Source organism: Panthera pardus, unplaced genomic scaffold (genome assembly GCF_024362965.1).
Source record: "Panthera pardus isolate Hobbes unplaced genomic scaffold, ASM2436296v1 HiC_scaffold_6, whole genome shotgun sequence".
NCBI lineage: Eukaryota > Metazoa > Chordata > Mammalia > Carnivora > Felidae > Panthera > Panthera pardus.
Window position 1 is genome coordinate 81,281,725 of NW_026526991.1, and position 19,460 is coordinate 81,301,184.

Sequence of the window (19,460 nt, forward strand, 5' to 3'; positions counted from 1 at the left end):
TCAGATTCTGACCCTCCTCTGCTCACACTCTGTCTCTCTCTCTCTCTCAAAAATAAATAAACGTTAAAAAAAATTTTTTTTTAAAGAATCAATAAAGAAAGCACAGAAAACTACAAAGAATTTTTTAAAAAATTAAGGCAGGGGTGCCTGGGTGGCTCAGTCAGTTAAGCATCCAACTTTTGACTGCAACTCAGCTCATGATCTCAAGGTGGGTTCTGAAATCAAGCCCCACAATGGGCTCCATGCTGAGTGTGGATTCTCTCCCTCCCCCTCCCTTTGCCCTTTCCCTACTTGCATATGTGCTTGCTCTCTCAAAACATAAATAAAAATAAATTTAAAAAAATTAAAGCAAAGCCTCTTTCTCTTATTATCTAATTTCTCTATTTACTGAAAGTTTCAATAAGCCTTTCTATTTCAAAGCTTATAGTATAGTAAAGACAGTTTGTTAACCAGTGATAGTAAGTTAGGAAAATATTTTACTCAATAAAGCAGATAGAAAAACACTTAAAGCTCAAAATAGAAAGTTTTAAACTTCTTCAATCTATATAAGAAATTTATCAGATTTTTCTGGAAAGCTAAGAGTTTTTCATATTCATTTGAATATATTGTTATCCTCAAATTTATTGGCTCTTTATCTCCTGCTGCTAAATCTACAAGAAATATCTTTAAAATATTTTTTATAGTGCCTAAAAAGTTGACTCCAACTTTCCTCCTGCCTCCTCCTGTCTGCCACTCCCAGGAATCCATTCTAATTACTTATGTGAACGATTGTTCATTTATGCATTTATTTATTTATTCAGTAAACATTTGAGTGCTTACTATGTTTTAGGCACTTAGTTTGGTTCTCAGATGCCACAGTGAACACAAGTAGACACAGCCTCTGTTCTGACAGAGCTGATGCTCAAATGAGACATTCAGATATTAGTCAGATAATCACACTAATGGAGGTATAATTATGAACTGAGGTTCATGTTCTAAGGGGAAAAAAAAAGAACACAATCCTAGAGAGTGCAAACAATAGGATCCTCACCTAGACTGGAGGAACAGGTAAAGCTTCTGAGGAAACAAATAACACATCAAGAACCAAAATTGGCTGGACCTATAACCCAAGATTTAATCTCTTTTCATAGTAACATTGTGGTAAGTCACACAAACAGCCTATCTATTAATTCTAAGGTGAGCAGAACAAAATTTCATCTTGACCCTTTCCCCACCAAAAAGTATTCCTTCACATCTGATAAGAAATACTTATCATTGCTCATCTAAACATATATTTTAGAGGTCTGTTCCCGCCCCCGGGTATTTCCATAAATTATTTAAGTGAGAAAAAAGAGTGGAAAAAGAACCCAGCATTTTCCCACCATTTTGCTTCTCTGTCATGTGAATTACCCTTTTGAAATATTTTCCATATAAACAAAGATGTTTCATGGAATATTATTTGAAATATCTTCCATAAATATTGCTTTTATAGAGTCCTAATTTATTCTTTTTAGCTCCCCTTCAGAAATCTGTAACTCTAGATCAAACTACTCCTCGCTTATGTTTCATTTAATGGAGCATGTTAGATAATTTTTATTTCCAATTGTTGCTTTGTTATTTATTTTGAATCATTGTAAAGAAGATATGTCTTATATCAAACCTTTCCGTGGGTGCCTGGGTGGCTCAGTCAGTTGAACATCCAACTCTTGATTTCAGCTCAAGTTCATGAGTTCAAGCCCCAGGCTTTGTCAGAGCAGAGCCTGCTTGGGATTCTCTCTCTCCTTCTCTCCCTGTCCCTCTCTCTCTCTCTCTTCCAAAATAAATAAGTAAACTTTTTTTAAAAATTCCTAAAACTCCAAATATATTTGGTCACTTTCCATTTGGTTATTTTTATCTGTTGCTTTTTTCAGTTTACTCTTATTACAAAGTTAACACATGAACAGTAGGGAAGAGATAGTTTTTCAGTAGTAAAATAAAATGAAAAATGACCAGCCCTGAGCCAGAGATAATTTCTATTAATATTTTGCCACATGTCTACATCTATTCATATACAATTCACCATATTTCCTCAAAATTTTCATAAAGTGGTTAAGGAAAATGACAGCATTTCCCCCTCACTACAATTAATGATCTATTTCCATCTTTTGTCAAATATAAATTGTATAAACATTTATGGAGTAGCCACTGTGTGCCTATTACAGAAATGGTATGATTCCTTTCTAAAGCTGTCAAAGGAGTAGTATTGGCACCAGGTTAAAAAATATACTGAGGTTTGTCTTTATTTCAATTATTTTACTCTATTTCTACTAAATTCTATTACGGTTTTCCTCTAACTCACAAATTTCATCTTTTTGCTATTAACACAGCATTTCAATCTACAGAAATCACTAGGAATCCTGGTTTGATTATCTGTCATTTTAGCTAGCCACCCCCCCCCCCCCACTTTTGTGTCATCAATGAATTTGAAAGTAATTTCATCTAAGCCTTAAATTGTTAATAAAAATATCAAACCATTGACAGGATATAAGAAGACTGACTATAAGAGAAAGGACAAGAGCAAAATGGCTCACCACCCCCCCCCCCCCCCCACACACACACACACTCCAGTGAAAAGACAACAGGAGAAAAAATATAAGGAGACTATGGATGCAGAAAAGCCTCTTTGTGGATGCACAGCTAGAGTCCAGCATAAGAGAACGGAGGGAACCAAAGCCACATCGCCTATCAAAAGCAGTATATACACATGGTGAGAAAGGGTGGAAGAAAAGGGAACCCACTTCAAACAAATCTGCACAAATCTTTGACAGTATTCAAGGGAGGGCCATGTAGGACTGTAAAAAGTTGCATGCAAGTTTGCCTGGAACCCTACGATAAAAATACATTCTTTTCACGGCCAGTTAGAAGATAGAAGACTGGTTGCTAACGTTTGAATCTGTGTGTGCACTAGCTTCCATGGCCCCTGTGTGCAAATTAGAAAAGATGACACGGGCCCACGCAGGGGCTTAGCGCTTGGCGAGGAGAGCACAGGTTGGACTCACACTCATCCTGTTAGCCAGGTGTGTCCCTGCGCACGCCTCACAGTGTGGTTTGCTGGGGCTCTACAAACCCCGTTTCAGCTTTGCCGGCGGGGTCTTTGCTAGGCTCCGACAACAGGGGGCGCTGGAGGGAGACTGAAAGGCTGGAGGAGGAAGAGACTTGTTCCTTGCTGTGTGCTTCCTGTTTGCTGTGGTTCTTGCTGGATGAACGCTTCCTCACCAAGAGGAAATTAGATCTAGTTTGCGGTTTTCGCAACATTAGCAGAGCTGGTTGAACCGTGCCCTCTCGGGGACGCCAGGCACCAGACCCTAACTCAGAGGTCAGTCCCAGCTCCATGAGGCACCTCTTCCAAACTCGCCACCTGAGCAGCACCTGCCTCTTCACAGGACTGGGTTTCTGCTCCACAGGGCCTCTCCTCCAAGTGTCTATGTTTTAGTAATTGCAACCTCTTGACTTTGTTCCCTCAACCCCGAGGTAATTAACAGTTTATTGCAATTGCTACCACAGTGATACGTTAGATTCCTTTTTACCTTTATAGTTACCAAGTTGACAATTTTATACTAGTTGTCAGTACTTTCTATTAAATTCTTTCTGTCAAATAACTTTGGTTAGTTTCTGTCTCTTGGCTGGACCCTGTCTGCTACAAAGAGGAAGATGAATTAGAGTAATAAACCTTCACAATCTACAGTATGGTGTCCTTCAGGCATTACATGAACTGTCCTAACAGCCAAAGTACACAAAAAAGGGGGAAACTTTCCATCAGCCTCTTAAATTATTATCATAATTAAAGCTATAATGCAAGAAAGAACTAGCTGGCTTAGTTGACAGGCCTTTCTCAGGGACTCCTGGTTGGAGGGTGATAAAACCCACCCTACATGTTTTTATTTTTTTTTTTATTTTTTAGATTAAATATAATTTATTGTCAAATTGGTTTCCATACGACACCCAGTGCTCATCCCAACAGATGCCCTCCTCAATGCCCATCTCCCACTTTCCCCTCTCCCCTCCACCCCCCATCCACCCTCAGTTTGTTCTCAGTATTTAAGAGTCTCTTATGGTTTGCCTCCCACCCTACATCTTTTTAAAGGGAATACATTCCACGGGGTATTTACCCCCCCCCCCATAAAAAAGAAAAAAAGAAAACACTAATTTGAAAAGATATATGCACTCCTATGCTTATTGAAATGTTATTTACAAGAGCCAAATTATGGAAGCAGCCCAAGTGTCCATCACAAATGGATGGATAAAGAAGAGGTGGTGTGTATGTGTGTGTCATGGAATATTATTCAGCCTTGAAGAATGAAATCTGCCGTTTGCAACAACATGGTTGGATCTAGAGAGTGTGATGCTAAGCACAATAAGACACAGAAAGACAACTACCATATGATTCACTCATATGTAGACTCTAAGAAAGAAAACAAACAAAGGGAGGGAAAGAGACAAACCAAAAGATACACTCTTAAATATGGAGAACAATGACAACAAAACATAGAGAACAGATGGTCACCAGAGGGGAGGGGGGATGGGTGAAATGGGTGTAGGGGATTAAGAGTACACTTATCTGATGAGCAGAGAGTAATATATAAAACTGTTGAAGCACTATACTGTACACCTGAAACTAATATAACACTGTGTTAACCATACGGAATTACAATTTTAAAAACGAAAAATAAAGGGGATATATTCATCACACATAGGTCACTCTGCAGTAACAAACAGCTCTTCAATTAACAATGGCTTACAACAATAAATCTTTACCTATCTTGGAGGTTTTCTGGCAGCTGCTGCTCTGTTCCATGGCTGTGCTCCAAATGTCTCCTTCATCTGGGGACGTGGGCCAAAGGTGTTGCCCCATCCTTGTCTCTTGGCAGAGTGAAGAGGGTAAAAGTGGAACCATGCAATGGCTGGTAAGGCTGCTGCTTGGAAAGGGCGAAAGTCACCCCACTTACATTCTGCTGGTCGGAGCAAGGCATAGGATCAAACCTGCTCTCAGGTGTGGCAATTCGGGTAAACGGTTAACAAAATGTTTTCCCTGCTGCTTAAGAATTTGACCTTTATTCAACTCACTAGCTCTGTTCCCCTGGAGCTCCAGATTAGACCACTGTATTAACAGTATTGCTCAGCAACATCGCTCATGATAAAAATGATCTCTGAGAAGTTGCATCTGTGCTGGGAGGAACTGTAAATGCCCTATAGATACCTGCTGGCGGCTGTCTAGTGTCCAGCTTCCCTGAGTGTGGTGACTATTTCACTGGGCGTGACTTTGTGGTGACTTAGAAGCTCTGTTTCTGAAGTCGTTACAAGAGATTGACTCCCGTGGGGAACAAGACTCTAAGAGTGATTCCTGCACCTGCCCCAGATGGAACTTGTCAGCATTTGAGCTGTTCCTGGGCAGCTGTGTGATTTGATGTCCCAAGGGAAGAGGGACATCTGATGTGCATATTCTCTCATAGTGAAGCACTACAAAGATGTTATGTTCTTCTTAGTGGGAGAGAAGCAAATGACTAGAAGCAATAATAAAATCTACATAGGGGATTCTCCTACAGGCCGCTGGCACGTTTCTGCAGACAGTAGAGAGATCGAGAACTACTCATCAACAGAGGAAAAAGGAAAGAAATAGGTGTGTGGCTGAGATGCCTGAATCTGCTGTTTACTTCTTATAACTTAAGTGAGTGAGCACCAAAATCCTCATCTATGAACTTATTATTTTGCAGTCCTTTTTACTAAAAAGAAAAAAAAAAACGAACTGGAACTCAATTAAGCAAAAACAGTGGACTTATTTGTTCATGTAATTGAAAAGGGCAGGGATGGAGCTGTAATCTAATGAACTTGAGTCTCCAGGACTCTCTCTTAGTCCCTATCTCTAATTTTTTCAGCTTCTCGGCTTCATTCTATCCTACTCCAGAAAGGATTTCTTCACATGACAGAGCTGATGACAACTCTGGCTCACTTTATTACAGTGAGCATGTATCTTTTTTTAAGTTAATGATTTCATTTAAAAATACAATGGGGTGAGGGGCGCCTGGGTGGCTCAGTCGGTTAAGCATCCAACTTCAGCTCAGGTCACGATCTCACGGTCCGTGAGTTCGAGCCCCGCGTCGGGTTCTGGGCTGATGGCTCAGAGCCTGGAGCCTGCTTCCCATTCTGTGTCTCCCTCTCTCTCTGCCCCTCCCCCGTTCATGCTCTGTCTCTCTCTGTCTCAAAAATAAATAAACGTTAAAAAAATAAATAAAATAAATAAATAAAAATACAATGGGGTGATCTTGTTATCTTGTCTTTTTTTTTTTCATTTTTTAAAAATGTTTTTTATTGGGGCGCCTGGGTGGCGCAGTCGGTTAAGCGTCCGACTTCAGCCAGGTCACGATCTCGTGGTCCGTGAGTTCGAGCCCCGCGTCAGGCTCTGGGCTGATGGCTCGGAGCCTGGAGCCTGTTTCCGATTCTGTGTCTCCCTCTCTCTCTGCCCCTCCCCCGTTCATGCTCTGTCTCTCTCTGTCCCAAAAATAAATAAAAAAAAAAAAAAACGTTGAAAAAAAAAATTAAAAAAAAAAAAAATGTTTTTTATTTTATCACAGAGTGTGAGCAGGGGGTGTGGTAGAGAAAGAGGGAGACACAGAATCCGAAGCAGGCTCCAGGCTCTGAGTTGTCAGTACAGAGCCCAGCACAAGGCTTAAACCCACGAACCGTGAGATCATGACCTGAGCCAAAGTTGGCACTTAACCTACTGAGCCACCCAGGAACCCCATATCTTACCTGCCTTAATTGGATTGAGCTTTCTTTGTAGGCTGATTGTTTTTCAATTTACAGATCAAAGACAATCCTTCTTGCTAGAGAAGCCAGAGGGAAAGTAGAAATTGCTTAAACTGATAGTCATAAAGTTCTACATATGGTAGGGACCATAATGATCATGTCGTCCACAAGTTCTGCCTTAATCTAACATTATATTGTCCTTCCCAGGATCTGGCCTTTCACTTGTTCTTGTTCAGATCATGACTTAAAAGTCTATTTTTATTAAGAATATTCACAAACTAATTCTTATTCTGGACTTTAATCTCTGCCTTGGATTGGGTTTTCTGGAAATAGTTTCTGAGGATTTTCATACAGGTTGTTGCTGAACAGTGATCTCAGGAGATACAGCTGTAAGGAAGTAAAGAAAGAAGGATTAAGCAGTGAGAGAAGTGGTCATAACTGAAGCCTCAGGATTCTACAGGCTGCTCTGGAGCTGGACTGGTTGTTAGAATTATTCCAAACTGGAGCAAGGTGTTTTGTTTTGTTTTGTTTTGTTTTTTATTCCTGCATCAGCCACACCTGGGAGGGCTGTAAACTTGGGTCCCGTCAGTCCCCTGCAGCCAAGGGCAATTTCAAATGAGGGATACACCTGTGAACCAAAGCAGCCAGTATTCCCAGCTGCTTGGAAAGGAGTACATTGGCCCCAAAGATGGGGTCCTGGTGGGGAACATAATACCTACATTCTTTCATTTTAAATTTTTTAATGTCTGTTTATTTTTGAGAGAGGGGAGAGGGGCAATGGGAGAAGGGGTCAGAGGATCCACAACAGGCTCCGTGCTGACAGCAAAGAGCCCGATGCAGGGCTCGAACTCACGAACCGTGAAATCATGACCTGAGCCAAAGTCTGATACTTGATGTACTGAGCCACCCAGGTGCCCCAATACCTACATTCATCTTACAGATACATTTACTGGGACAGGGTCCCTTCTTTTTATTCTTCTACTTGTTCTTCTACTTTAGGGAGCACCTTATCCCAGCCATCCCTTTATACGTCTCTCCTACTTTTTTTTAATTACTCACATTTATGCAATTATTAGTTTTGAATTTTCTTTTTTTTCCCCTTTACATATGGTGTTTCTTTGAATCTTTGTAAACCTGTTTTTCTAAACCTATCAATTCTTATAGAATGCAATTATTTCATATAACTTTCTCCCACATAACCAATCTTTCCTTTCTTGCTTGTTAGAAAAAAGTTAGAATATTAGTTTTCCCTTTGATTTTCTCTGCTTTTAAAGAATATTTCAGAGTTCTTGGCTACAAACAGAGAAAATACATCTAATCCAGTTAAGGAGAAAAAGAATTCTTGGAAGGGTTAAAGGTCACACAGTAGGCAAGAAGGGTAGAAAGACAGACGTGGGCAGGAATGGAGGTGGACAAAGCACAGACAAGATCCTGCGAAAAGAGTCATCTGTGTAGAATCCTCTTCTGGCACTGACCCTGCTGGAGAGTCACAGCTGTGCTGCTGGCACCTGCTATCTCTGGACACTTACCCTCATCCCTGGAATTCATGGCACCTCTGTAGATAAAGTGACTACGCTGACATTACTAGAATTAACTGTTAACCAGATACTATCGTTCCCTTTCAGCTTCCATGTTATGAATCAGAGCCCTCCATTCCTTATTTCTTCCTTGTGATTCTCCCCACCAAAAAAGATGTCCATGTACTGGGGGACCAAAACAATAAATGACCTATAGAACAATATCCAAGAAAGGTAAGGATTTGTCAGTGCTATTCCTTGAGTACAATTTTCAGAATGTTGGTATATTTTTTAAAAATGTTTCTTTATTTTTGAGAGAGAGAGAGAGAGTAGGGAGGGAGAGAGAGAGAGAGAGAGAGAGAGAGAGAGAGAGTCCCAAGCAGGATCCCTGCTGTCAGCACAGAGCTGGACATGGGACTCAAACCCAAGATCTGTGAGATCATGACCTGAGCCGATATCAAGAGTCGGACGCTTAACCGACTGAGCCACCCAGGCACCCCACCCAGAATGTTGGTATATTTGTACTGTTACTTACCACTCTAATTCGTCCGTCTGCAGTGTTTATATTAGGAAAGCATCTTTTATGTAGTCTACCTTCCTATGTCCTCGTTATACCCCAACAACAATAGCATTTTTGTTTGTCCCTGTTTTTCATCCTAGTCTGAGGTCCTCGTTTGAGATGTGAAAAATATGTTCTGGCGGGGGGGGTGGGGGGGGTGGGGGGGGGAACAGACTAAGGTCTTTAGTCATGTAAAATTGAGAAGCACTGCAAACTTAATTCCCTTTTGAAAAATGTCAAAGCACAGTAACATATTAAAGGTTTTGGGAAATTCTGTAAAGAAATGGATTTAATTATGTCAGCTTCAACCATTGTTGTCAGAGTATTGTTATAATTGTTTGTTGGCTCAACTCCACACCATCCTCCTTTCTGTATCTCAGGGGCTGGGAACCTAGACACCACATTTCCCAGACTCTCTCATCAGCTGGTTTCTGATTAGGGGTGGCCCTGGAGGTCCTGGCCAGAGCTTAGAAAGCAGGAGGATGAGAGGAGCCCTTACTTTCCTTCTTCTGCCCTGGCGTGGGCGGCCGCAGTGGCAAGCCATTCCAGCCAGCTGCAGATCACTGTAATGGTGGCTCAGTTGTGGCAACAGTGGCAGGGGACAATTACCAGCTCAGCGGCAGCCTCAGCAAGTCTATCAGTACAGGCGGACCGTGGCTTCCGGGATCCTGAACCACCAGTGGGACTCCTGGCTTCCTGCAAGGTAGCGGCTGCAGTGATTCCAGCACAGCGGTGGGGACAGCGGTGCTCCAGAAGCCTCAGCAGCACAGCACTCAGGGGAGCTGGGCAGCACCTCTTTCCCTTTCGCTCCTCTGACCTTAGGGGTTGGCAGCTTCCCGTGGTTCTGTGGTTCTTGTTATCCGGGTAGCATCCTTTCCCCTCTGCCCCTGCAGCCCCTCTAACACTTGTGCAAACAATTCTCTGCGTTCAAGGCTAAAGGTTGGAAACGCCTAGAGTTGTTTCTATTGTTATGAGTAGACACAGAAAGATACACACATGGGATTTTCCTACCAGAAAGCATAACAGCTTTTATGACTATAGTATTCCACCTGACATAGTTTAGAAAATGCAAACAGCCCAAATCCTCTCTACCTTTCTTCTTCCATTTTCTAGTTGTTGCTTTTTTCTGTAAATACTTTGTTGATGCTGTTATTCCTTACATTTTTTTATGTGTACTTCTGACCCAAGAATTACTTAAATCCCATATTGCATTCCCATGTTTCACCAAAGAATTCTTATTGATACCTATAAGATCAAATGTCAAGTTTGTTTTGTTCACCATCATTCTGTTTACTGAATCAGATACAACTCTCAACCAACTTATTCATTTACTTTTGAGATAACTCACATACAGTTAAGTGCATGTTTAATCTTATATAATATTAATATATTATTAATATACTTGTAAGTGTAATCTTAAATGCACAGCTTGATGTTTATATAAATATGTATATATACATGCATATATATACATACAACCCATTCTTTTTTTTATATGAAATTTATTGTCAAATTGGTTTCTATACAACACCCAATGCTCATCCCAAAAGTACAACCCATTCTTATACATATCAACTTAAGATTTAGAACATTTCCAGCATCCCAGAAGGCTTCCTCATGCCACGGTAAATACTCCATTAAAAATAATGAGCATTCTGAACTCTATCACAGATTAGTTCTGCTTGTTTTGAATTTCATATAGGTATTATATAGTACATATTCCTTTATCTCTGGCTTCTTTCAGTATGTTATATGTGAGTTTCATGCATTTAATGGATATAGTAGTTTGTTCATTTTTATTGGCGTATTATTATTATTGTACCACTTTACCATTCGTTCACAATTTATTCATCCATTCAACTCACAACGGTCATTTGAGTTCTTACCAGGTTGGAGCTATTGCAAATAATGCTTCTATGAACATTCTTATTATACACATCTTTTGATGGTTATAAGCACTCTTGTCTGTTGGGTCATACTCAAAAGTGAAACTGCTGGATCACAATGTTTGCCTTTAATAAATACTGCCAAAAGAATTTTCAAAGTGGTTGTACAAATTTGCATTCCGTTCAGCAATATATGAGAGTTCCATTTGTTTCACATTCTCACCAAACCTTGGTGTTGACATTCTGGTATTTCATCCTTGGTATTTCATTATAGTTTATATTTGCTTTCTTGATATTTAAGCATGATGAGTAGCCTTTACACTTACTGGCTATGTGACTACCTTCTTTCTGTGAGGTATAAATTTCTGCTAATTTTCAAATATTGGAGGTTTTTTTTTTTTTTTTTTTTAAATCGTTGTGGGAGTTTTTATATAATCTAGCATGAGTCCTTTGTCAGATACATGTACTGGAAATATCTTTTCCCAGTCTATCGTTTATATTTCCACTTGATTCCATATTTTGATAAATAGAAATTCTTCACTTTAATGAAATATAACTTGTTAATCTTCTCTATTATGGACAGTATATTTTCTGTCCTGTCCTGTTTAAGGGATTTTTGTCTACACCAAAGTCGTGAGGATATTTTCTTATATTTTCTTGAAAAGCTTTATTTGGGACACATTCAGGTCTTTGATCATTTCAAAGTCATATTTTAGGTAGAGATGAGAGCTAATTTTTTCTATATAGATATCCAGTGGATCTGGCACCATTTATTGAAATGACCATCCTTTCCCCTACTGAATGAATTGCAATGGGCTCTTGATTGTAAACCATGTGACTATATATACATAGATCTATTCTAAATTCAACAATTTGCCTACTTACCCCAATATTACACTGTCTTATTTTAGCTTTAAAGTCATTCCTGAGGGATGCCTAGGTGGCTCGGTCTGTTGGGCATCTGGCTTCGGTTGGGATCGTGGTCTCATGGTCCATGGGTTCCAGCCCCATGTCGGGCTCTGTGCTGACAGCTCAGGGCCTGGAGCTTGCTTTGGATTCTGTGTCCCCCTCTCTCTCTGCCCCTCCCCCACTCACACTCTGTCTCTCAAAATGAATAAATGTTTATATATATATAATTAAAATAAATAAAGTTATTCTTGATATATGATAGTTTTAATTTCCAGTCTTTCACCTCCATGATTGACTTCTACATTCTTGGCCCACTGCATTTCCATATATGTTTTTTCAGAGAGAGTCTCCAGTACAAATTAACATAATTATTGAAATGCTCAGATTTAACTGTACACTGTTTCCACTGTTTTTTTATTTGTCCATCGGTTTTTATTGCTTTATTTCTCCTTTCTTGCCTTGTCTTGTATCATACTATTATTATTCCATTTTTTCCCTTCTGTTAGCTTTTTTTAAAACAGCTTCATTGAGATAACAATTTATATACTATGCAATTGACCTACTAAAAGTATACAATTTAGTGGCTGTTAGTATATTCAAAAAGATGTGCATCTATCACTACAATCAATCTTACATTTTCATTACCTCAAAAAGAAATCCTATACCCCTCAGCCATCACCTTCCAATCGCCATATCCTCCTGCCCTAGGCGACCACTAATCTACTTTCTGGCTCTATAGATTTGCCTATTTTGGACAGTTCATATAAATGTTTGGGAACATGCACCCAATGGGTATCAATGTGGTATTATCTGAGTGTAAGTATGTGTGTAAATATGTGTGTTTGCATATGTGTGTAAGAGACTAAGAAGGAAAAGGGAGATGTTCTGAAAAACACATAATGTGAGGAGAAAATGGGAAGAAATTAAAAATGAGGAAAGAGTAAGATTTAATATATATATTTTTAATTTATTCATTTAAATTCAAGTTAGTTAACATACAGTGTAGTATTGGTTTCAGGAGCAGAACCCAGTGATTCATCCACTTACATATAACATCCGGTATTCATCCCAGCAAGTACCCTCCTTAATGTCCATCACCCATCTCGCCCATTCCCCAACTCACCTCCCCCCAGCAACCCTCCATTTGTTCTCTGTATTTAAGAGTCTCCTATGGTTTGCCTCCCTCTCTGTTTTTATCTTATTTTATTCTGTCTTCCCTTCCCTCTGTTCATCTGTTTTGTTTTTTAAATTCCATATATGAGTGAAATTATATGATATTTGTCTTTCTCTGACTGAACTACTTCACTTAGCATTAATACCCTCTACTTCCATCCACATCGTTGCAAATGGCAAGATTTCATTCTTTTTGATGGCCAAGTAATATTTTATTGTATATATACACCACATCTTCTAGATCCATTCATCAATCAGTGGACATTTGGTCTCTTTCCTTTATTTGGCTATTGTTGATAGTGCTGCTATAAACATAGGGGTGCATGTGTCCCCTTCAAATCAGCATTTTTTTATCCTTCAGATAAATACTTAGTAGTGGAATTGCTGGGTCATAAGATTTTATTTTATTTTTTTGAGCATGGATCTTAAAGATCAGATTTATAAGTAAGGATACTGAATTACATGTCCTTGGTGAAGTTCATTAAGAGAAACTAACATTTCACCAATGAACCAACACTCCTAAGTGTAAAAGTTTTGGTTCTCAAATATGCACTGATGAAAGACTATACACATTTTAGCACTGTAATAAGAGTCAACAAGCTGAAACCAGTTTATCCCTTCAGAGCACTTCAAAGGAAAGGTGTACCTCAGACACTCCTATCCTTTTTTCTAGAAGGTAAATAAAAATGATTAATGTAACTGGTGATACAAAGCCTATATTTTTCTTAAACGAACAAAAAAAGACTTCATAAGAATTTTGAGTGTCAATATAAATGCTACATTTATTATTCATATCAACCACATCATTCTGTAAGGTAGGTCATTATTCTTATTTTATAGAGATAGTATCTGAGACACAGAGTAGCAATGTAACTTAATCAAGGTCACATGGCTTGTAAGCGATATAGCCAGGGTTCAAAATCCCTAGGCTAGGGATTATGTCTAGACTGGAGCCTAGGCTCCAAATCATTATGTCTTGTGTCTTCCAAATAGTAAAGAGTTTTTCAAAGGTCTTTCAACCAGGAAGTTCCTGCAGCAATAATCAGGAAACTACCTAGTAAGATTCTACCTTTCCTAAACTCAACTTAGGCCTATTGAACCTAAAGCCCATGCTTCTGATAGTTTCAGTGGCTGCATCTAATTTCCAGCAAAATCGTGGGAGTAAAATTCAATGCTCAGTCACCATATAAGTCCTGCATTCTGCATGGTATGCTTTAGCTGGCAACTATTCCTTTGTTTTGATTTAGCCAAACTGAAAAAAAGGCTGACATTGAACTTGCATCTCAAATCTGAAAAAGTCTGAATTCCTATGTATCAACCATTGTTAGAAATACTAAGGACAAATCAAGGGAATTAAATTTAATCCCTCTTATAAATATAGAGAGCCTCAGCCAGGGTTAGGGAGAAATCTCTCCCAGCAGGGCTCTGAGGAAGGATAGAAATTTACTGTACTGTTCTACATTATTTGCTGAAGCATGGACAATAAGCCATCATCTGAGAGGGCATACTATGTCAGGGTTAAGCTTAACTCACTACTAAAATTAAAGTACATATTCAGTCTCTTACTGGATCTTTCTTTGGAAAGCACTTGTTTTCAATAAGCAATTTCTTCATTGTGGGTTGGGAACCATAACTTCAACATCATAGATATGACCATGGTATCTAGGTATTTTCTTAAGTTTTTAGCTGTGGAAAAAGAAAATTGTAATGTAAGATGAATTTTCCAATTTTAGCCAGTTCTGGGTCTGAAACCATAAACATGATGAATATAAATAGTCTGTATAACTGATAAGGAAATGCTTCACTTTCACCCACAGCAGGGTTATGTGACTTAGAATGTTTATCCATATTGTCAGAAAATAGCAAGCCATAACAGACCTCAACTACAAGAGAAGAGGGTAAAAAGAAAAATGTAACCACTAATTGTGTTATCTATCCCATCACTATCTGATGTGAGCATTTTCTCTTTTTACCTCTACCCTTAACCAATCATAGCAAACTAAAGGAAAGCATGCTGTCTTATCTTTCTTTGGAGACTGCAGTTCTCACACTTTTGGGTCACAAGTCTCCTTTATGCTCTGAAAAATTATTGGGGATTTAGGGGGCATCTGGCTGGCTCAGTCCATTAAGCATCCGACTTCGGCTCAGGTCATGATCTCACGGTTTGTGGGTACATGCCCCGCATGGGGCTCAGTGTGGATAGCTCAGAGCCTAGAGCTTGCTTCGGATTCTGTGTCTTCACTCTCTCTGTCCCTCCCCCACTCATGCTCTGTCTCTCTCTCAAAATATAAATAAACATTAAGAAGAATTTAAAAAAATATATTACTGAGGATTCCAAAGAACTCTTGGTCATGTAGATTATATCCATTAAAACTGAGAAATTGGTAAAGTATGGATTTATTATGCAATAAAAATAATAAACTCATATGTAAATATGAATAGAGATTTTATGGAAATTAACCATATTTTCCAAGACAAAAAAATAATTAGAACAGAAAGATTTTGAAATCTGGATTGTCATAGCTGTTTCTGCATTCAAACTATTCTGGTATGCCATTTTGATTGAAATATGTGAAGAAAATCTGGATATGCAATTTGAACAAGGAAGAGTATTTTAATTGCCTTTTCAGATAATTATGGATATTCTTCTTTGATACTGTACTAAGAATCAATAAGTGGCAGTTTATTAAAAGTCAGTTTGCATGTGGAATCCAAAATCATTATCAATGAACTTTGTTAACCGCATTACTTTAAAATCCATTGCATTTCAAATGATATTTTACCCACAGATTATTTTGTAACATCAAACTTTGGCCATTTGGGGGAAATTTGGTTTGCTGAGCTACTCGGATCTTCCATATATTAACACATTTCATTAAACAGTCTTTTAAAAGTCACAATTGTTTTTTGTTTTTGTTTTCAAGTTTATTTTTTTTATTTTTTATTTTTTTCAATATATGAAATTTATTGTCAAATTGGTTTCCATACAACACCCAGTGCTCATCCCAAAAGGTGCCCTCCTCAATACCCATCACCCACCCTCCCCTCCCTCCCACCCCCCATCAACCCTCAGTTTGTTCTCAGTTTTTAACAGTCTCTTATGCTTTGGCTCTCTCCCACTCTAACCTCTTTTTTTTTTTTTTTCCTTCCCCTCCCCCATGGGTTTCTGTTAATCCTGAGAAACTTAAAAGTCACAATTGTTAAATCACCACTGATCTCATCAGAAAGACATCAGAAAAATATTTAAGTATTGGGAGGCTGTCAAGCGCATGGGGAAGATACAAGCTTTCCAGAATTCTTTCTGGATTTTCACTGGAAAATCCAGATTTTATCATTGGTAACAAATGCTGTCAGTTGTGTTCCTTGAAGTGACAGGATTACTTGATTCATTTTTGAGACACTCTCTCCAGTTACCTAAGTCTGAAAAACCATCGTTTGTCTCTCGGTCATCAGTAAGTGCTGTTCCCTGGAAAAAGCAGCTAGTAGAGCTCACAAGTCAAAAAAATTGCACAAGTTCTTTTTCCTTGATACAACCTTAGTACTTGGATATGTGGCAGAAGTGTTGTATGTGTGCTTTGAGATTTTTTGTCCTACAGAATAATAAAAAGATATACGTTTGAGGGTCAAGATTTAATGAAATTAATTTTTACTGCTTCATGAAGGGCATTCTTACATGAAATAGGCTTGTTTGTGTTCCTGTGAGTGTAAGACAGTAAACAACGTCATGACCAGTTGATTCATGCTAAGGCTCCGGCAGTTTTATCCACCATTTCTTTTGCCTGTCAGTACAAATGCCAATAGAGTAGAAAAGCAAGTAATGTCAGCATTATTATGAAAACAGTTTCGACTTTGCAGACCCAGGGGTCCGTGGGTCACACTTTAAAAACTGTTCTCTAATAATAATATAGTAGATTAACTCCTGGATTAAAAATACCACTTTCTAGGTTTTTGTCTTGAGAGGAGGACTGTCCTAGAAAAATAATTTGACTAAACGTTGCCATTGAGATGACCTGATATTTACTTAAGTATATGGGTTGTTTCATCATCACATAGGTCTGTGATCCCCAAACTTTTTATTTTACTTTTTTTAATGTTTATTTTTTTGAGAGAGAAAGAGAGAGAGACAGAGAGACAGAGCATGAGTGGGAGAGGGAGAGAGAGGGAGACACAGAATCCGAAGCAGGCCCCAGGCTCTGAGCTGTCAGCACAGAGCCCGATGCGAGGCTCGAACCCATGACTGTGATATCATGACCTGAGCTGAAGTCGGACGCTTATCCGACTGAGCCATCCAGGTGCTCTTATGATCCGCAAACCTTTTAATTGGACACCCCATCCAAGCAATAATGAGCTGATATCCCTGGTATAAGCATATTTATTTCTTTATAAAGTACATAGATAGTACCATAGTAATACATTTTAGACATTATAGGTCACACCTCCAAAGATAGATATTTTGAAAGGATGAGATACAAATTAAACACTGTTCTTAAATGTTTTATTTTATTGTAAATAAAACACTTCTTTGCCTTCACCAAAGAGATTTTAGTAGAAATGTAACTGAATAGCTTTGTTTCTGTAAAATTTGGTTTGGTACTGTGGGATAAAGTGATATGAAGTTCCGGTTACAAATTTTGACTCAAAGAATTATGAGTCAAATTGAAGGGTTAGCTACATTTACTAAATCAGTCCATCAACCTATTATAAAAATATTTTTACATTTGTGTAGTAGATTTATCTCCCCAGATATCAATAAGTTGTTCTTGCAAACATTAAGTTTGTTAATGTCATATTTGAAACAACTGGGTCCAAAAGGAACCTTTTGGAAGATTTAAAAATAGACTGAATAGTTTTGTTTTAGAGATATTTTAAGTGTTTAGGTAGCATTATTTTATAGATGACATAAATCATTTTTTGGCAAAAAAAGAATCCTATAATGATATAAATATTTTCAAACATCTATTATCAAAATGTCTTACACGTTTGCGCAATGTCTTAATGTATACAAATGTCTTATATAGAGGAGTTTCTTTGAAAATGCAGATACATATTTTTACTCATTGTTAAATGTTCCAATGATAGATTAAATGTGGTTTTCTGTGTGTTTATTTTGTTTCTCATTCTTATTTCCACACAACCACTTTGAAAGCAGTTTTGCAGATTGTTTTAAAAAGTTAAATATACCCTTGTTAAATGATCCATCCATTGTAATCCTAGGTATTTACCCAAGAGAAATGAAAGCATATGTCCATACAACCACTTGTACATAAATGTTCATAGCACTATTTGTGTTGGACAAAAATTGGAAAAAAATTTAAATGTCCATCGACAGAAGAATTGGTAAACTGTGGTATATCCATACAATAGAATAAGATGCAGCAGTAAAAAGGAATGAACTGTTGATACATGCTGCAACACGGATGTATCTCAAAATAATCATGCTCAGTGAAAGAAACTATCCAAAATACATACTGTATGATTCCATTTAGATAAAACTATAGAAAATACAAACTAATCTATAGTGACAGAAAACAGATTAGTGGTTGCCTGGGCACAGGAAATAGTAACAGGGAGGCGATGAAGGAAGGAATTTTGAAGGGGCATGAGGAAACTTTTGGGAGTTATTACTACCATACATCTACTAGAATAGCTAAAGTTAAAAGACTTTGCTAAGTGTTGGTGACGGTGTGGAACAACTGGAACTCTCATACATTGCCTTGAAAAATAGTTTGGCAGCTTCTTAAGAAGTTAGATATATACCTAACAAATACTCCAGCCATTCCATTCCTAGATATTTATTCAAGAAAAATAAAAACATGTTATACAGGGTTGCCTGCGTGGCTCAGTCGGTTAAGCATCCCACCTCGGCTCAGGTCATGATCTTGCAGTTCATGAGTTGAGCCCCACATCCGGCTCTGACAGCTCAGAGCTTGGAGTCTACTTTGGATTCTGTGTCTCCCTCTCTCTCTCTCTGCCCTTCCCCCACTCATGGTTTGCCTGTCTGTCTGTCTGTCTCTTTCTCTCAATAAAATAAACATTAAAAATAAATTTAAATAAATAAATATGTCCATACAAAGATTTGTATATAGCAGCTGTGTTCATAAAAACCCAAACCTAGAAACAGCCCAAATATTCATCAGCAGGTGAGAGAATAAACACATTTGGTATATCCATTAAATGGAATACTATTCAACAGTAAAAAAGAATGGATTACTGATAAACTCAGCAACCTGTGCAATCTCAAAATCATTATACCGAATGAAAGAAACCAGAGAAAAAAGAGTACATACTGTATGATTCCATTTATATAAACTTCTAGAAAATACGCACTAATCTATAGTAACTAAAAACAGATCAAAAGTTACCTGAGGATAGAGGTGGAAGGAGGGATAGATTGAAAAGATGCAGGAGGAAACTTCTGGGGCTAATGGAAATCTTATCTTGACTTGGATAATGGTTTTATGAGTGTATGTGTATGTGAACACTTATCATCCTCCCCAAGTACAGTTTATTATCATCAATTGTGCCTGAATAAATTTGTAAAAAAAATAATAAAAGAAGAAGAAGAAGAAGAAAGAAGAACTGGAATATGATGGTTGTTGCTAAGTGCTATCAATCAATGCATTGAGAGAAAAAATGAAAGGCTAAAGGTATTAA

General features: G+C 38.2%; 1 long non-coding RNA gene across 4 annotated transcripts in view; it reads right to left on the bottom strand.

Annotated features, from left to right (window-relative positions):
* LOC109268764 (uncharacterized) overlaps positions 1-5,997 on the bottom strand; it is an 85,222-nt gene extending 79,225 nt beyond the window's left edge. For all 4 annotated transcript variants that reach the window (XR_008419534.1, XR_008419532.1, XR_008419533.1 and 1 more), the window contains exon 1: positions 4,774-5,997. This is a non-coding gene — a long non-coding RNA (uncharacterized LOC109268764). The remainder of the gene's footprint in view (positions 1-4,773) is intronic.
* Between the last annotated feature and the right edge of the window lie 13,463 nt (positions 5,998-19,460).